Raw genomic sequence first — 4,136 nt, forward strand, 5'->3', positions numbered from 1 at the left:
CACAGGCTCCGGACGTGCAGACTCAGCGGCCATGGCTCACGGGCCCAGTCGCTCTGCGGCATGTGGGATCTTCCCGGACGGGGGCACGAACCCGTGTCCCCTGCATCGGCAGGCGGACTCTCAACCACTGTGCCACCAGGGAAGCCCCACAAGAACATTTTTAAAGGAACACTGTCACCAGTATTCAACTGGTACTTTAAGTTCCATTAAGATTTACATAAGCTATTACATAAATGGGAAATACAGACTTTCTTTCCAAGTAGAGTAGGGATCTAAATCCTTCTCTTCAGGGATGGAAAACAAGCACTGTCTTGCTTTGATGTTCAATTTATTGGATCCTTTCCTTCCCATAGCACTGATGGAGAAACATGAAGCCTCTCTTCAAGGGAATCTCTAGATTGGATAGCATATAGAAAGAAAAGAACTGTAACAACCAAAACAACTACAACAGTTTTTCTGTCCTTGTTTCCTGTGCCATTTCATTTTCACTTTTTTTTTTTTTTCTAGTTTGTTTGTGTTTTATTGACTCTGTGATGCTCAGGCCTTGACTACGAACTCTGGCAGTGGATACAGCGGTTTCTTCTGCTGCTGCTTCTTGGTATTCAACTTCTCATGCTTGTTGAACCTGCAGCATGTGTTTTCTTGGGCTGCAGATCCAGAGGCTTGTACTTCTTGCCCTTGTAGAATTTCCTGAGGTTCTCTTTCTGAGTCTTATTAACAACAGTGAGAACTCGGGCAATGGATTTATAAACATCTAGGATCTTGGAGAGCTTGGATACCACACTGCTTGTCACTTTGGTGATTTCCAGCTACGATAGCTCCACCTTCAAGTCATCCAGCTGTTTCAGCAGCTCCATCTTTTTTCCAGGAAGATCTCAAGCTTTAATCTTGGCCATGACTGCACAAGCTGCGCCACTGCCTGCTCTTGAGGGAAAGAGTTTTTTTCACTTCTTATTTTCACTTTCCTCTGTCATATATATATCCACACGCACCACCACAACCACCACACCCAGCATTTCTGCAGGTCAAAGTGCCCTTCATCTCTCAGAGCCTAACTTCTTTCTAGGAGGTGTTTGAGATGGGCTTGTATATTTATCTGTTTGTTTGGAGAAGAGTGGCATAATTGATGAACTGAAGAAAGTGCCAATATCAACTGAATGTGGAACCTCTCAGGCAAAAATAAAACCAAAAAGCTGCTACTCTTAAAAGCTAGAGAAAAGTGGAGATGTTAGCAGCAACATACTGTGAACACGGCTGGTCTGGAAAGGCTTTTGCTACCAAGAGGGTTAATTGTCCAAAGGTAATGTCTACCCATCAAGCCAATTTAAGGCCAAAGAATGCATCTTGGCAAGGAGTTTTCTTTTATCAATAACTGTGTCAATAAAACAGCAAATGGAACACAAAAAAATCGAGCACATCCATATCATCAGGGCAGCAAGACAAGTAGCCCAGAGCACTGGAGGGTCTGGGTGTTGAACTAGTTGCCCTTATTACCGAAAAAAAAACGTTAAAGTATAAAAGCAATTCCAACAAGGAAATTGGGAACAATGCAAATAACAAAACTTTCTTCCTGAAAAGGAAGAAAAGACCTGCAAATTCTTCTGCTAAACTTGTCATCACCACACCCTGCCATGTGACATTTACATTGTTCTTTTAAATAGGCAGTCCATCGTTTTATGAGACAGTGTAGCTTAAGGGCTAAGAGTGTGGGCTCTAGAGTCAAACTAAATCCAGTTCCATCACATCTTAGCCACGTAGTCTTGGGCAGGTTACTTTTTTCTTTCTAAGCCTCGGTTTCCTCATGTGTAAAACTGGGATAATAGCAAGGCAGCAAAAGTCCAGGCTTTGGAGTCAAACTGCCTGGTTCCCAGTCCTCTACTCCACCACTTACTGGCAGTGTGACCTTGAGCAAATTGCATAACTTCTCTGTGGCTCAGTTTCCCCTTCAATAAAATGCGCCCAATTGATTGTCAGGATCTCACAGGATCATTTTGAAAATTATATGTATTATAGAACACATGTAAAGCACTTAGTAAGTGCTCCACAGATATAAGTCATTAGTACCTACCTCAGAAGGTTGTAGTAAGGACGAAATGAGACAAAGAATGAAAAGCTTTTAAGCTTGGTATACTCAGTGCTCAATAAATGCTAGCTTTTGTTACGTGCTTGTCTTTTGACTCTCCAACTGGCTTTTAAGCTTCTAGAGGATGTCTTAATTTTTTTTCTTCATACTATAATATCTAGCACTCTGTTATATGTAAATAAAAGTAACTCAACTATAGCCAAAGGAAAGAAAGGAACAAATCCTCATGCAGAAAAAGTAGAAACTCAAATATCAGAACCGTGGACTCACATGCCATGAAAAGATTGGGTTTAGTAAAAATTAATGGTACAGGTCAAACAACATGTCTGATTTTTGGCAAATCATAAATATTATCAAGAGCAAACAATTTGGCATTTGATTTCTTACTTGTGTAGGGGAGTATAAATATTTTTCGCTCTACCCTTCTAGGTTCTTGGCTGAGACCCCCTGTAATAAAAGACAGATTAGGGCTTCCCTGGTGGCGCAGTGGTTGAGAGTCCGCCTGCGATGCAGGGGACGCGGGTTCGTGCCCCGGCCCGGGAGGATCCCACATGCCGCGGAGCGGCTGGGCCTGTGAGCTATGGCCGCAGAGCCTGCGCGTCTGGAGCCTGTGCTCCGCAACGGGAGAGGCCACAACAGTGAGAGGCCCGCGTACCGCAAAAAAAAAAAAAAAAGACAGATTAACAGGAGAAAAACAATTTTAATTATGTACATACTGTGTAGTACCGGAGCCCCACAAAGATATGAGGCTCAAAAGGAAGCCAGACAATAGAGGCTTATATACCATCCCGAGGCAAGGAAAGGAATAGGGGTCTGGGGCTTTAAAGCAGGGGAGGCAAGTCATAGGACGATGAGAAGAGAAAATGTGTGGTAAACAAAAGTTGCACTGCCAGGTAGATAAATTTCTCAGGTAAAAAAATGATCTCTGATAAAATCTCTCTTCCTGCTACCAGCCCCCTTTCTAATGTAAATTTCATTTATAAATGTAGCTTTCCCTTACAAAAGGGCAACTTTGTTTTCAGAGCTTCTCCTATGTCTGTAGTTTCTCAAGATGATTCTTAGGCCAAAGAGACATATTTTGGGGTGGCATTTCATTTGAAAATATTGATGACTACAATAGATGACTCAGTTAAAAAAAAAAAAAAATCGCCAAACGAATGATGTTACATAGACACAGCTTAGGAGGTAGTTCTCACGCTTGAGACTTCTGTGAATCACCTTTACAAATTTCATTACTTCAGTATACCACCAAAAACATTCCTTCACAATTTATGCTTTATACACATACCACATTTACTATTATTTTCTTAACAACTTTTTCTTTGAACTAACTTAAATTGTGTTAAAAACAAGACAACAGGCCCAAAATGGAGTCACTTATGCCAAGCCCCATGTCGCCAAGAATTAATTATGGTTTTGGCCTCTCCCAGAAATGGAATCGAAAACCAGTCAATCAGGAATCACCTCGTTAGCGCTAGCGAGGTCATCTGCCTGATAGACACCTGCCATCCCCTAAAGGAAAGTGACCTTGCCATAAACAATCCACTTTTTGCCCAATTAACTTTCTTATTCCCTCTCCCTTCTACCTATAAAATTCTGTCATTTTGTACAGCTCCTCAGAGCTCCTTTCTATCTGCTAGAAGGGATGCTGTCCAATTCATGAACTATTGAATAAAGCCAATAAGATCTTTAAAATTTACTCAATTGTACTTAGTTTTGTTTTTTGTTTTTTTTTTTTTTTGTGGTACGCAGGGCTCTCACTGTTGTGGCCTCTCCTGTTGCAGAGCACAGGCTCCAGACGCGCAGGCTCAGCGGCCATGGCTCACGGGCCCATCCGCTCCGTGGCATGTGGGATCTTCCCAGACCGGGACACGAACCCGTGTCCCCTGCATCGGCAGACGGACTCTCAACCACTGCGCCACCAGGGAAGCCCATGTACTTAGATTTTTAACAATTGTTTTTACTAATCGATTTGAAAAGCTGAGTTTATATCATTACATAAAATGGAAACCAGTATCATTTATCATAAATAGAAGGTGAGAGTAAAAGTAAA

The 4,136-nt window shown here is 42.0% G+C and overlaps 1 pseudogene; it reads right to left on the reverse strand.

Annotated features, from left to right (window-relative positions):
• Nucleotides 1-537: 537 nt before the first annotated feature.
• On the reverse strand, nucleotides 538-896 carry LOC137216985 (large ribosomal subunit protein uL29-like; annotated as a pseudogene).
• Nucleotides 897-4,136: the final 3,240 nt, after the last annotated feature.

The sequence above is a fragment of the Pseudorca crassidens genome, chromosome X (assembly GCF_039906515.1).
Source record: "Pseudorca crassidens isolate mPseCra1 chromosome X, mPseCra1.hap1, whole genome shotgun sequence".
Classification (NCBI taxonomy): domain Eukaryota; kingdom Metazoa; phylum Chordata; class Mammalia; order Artiodactyla; family Delphinidae; genus Pseudorca; species Pseudorca crassidens.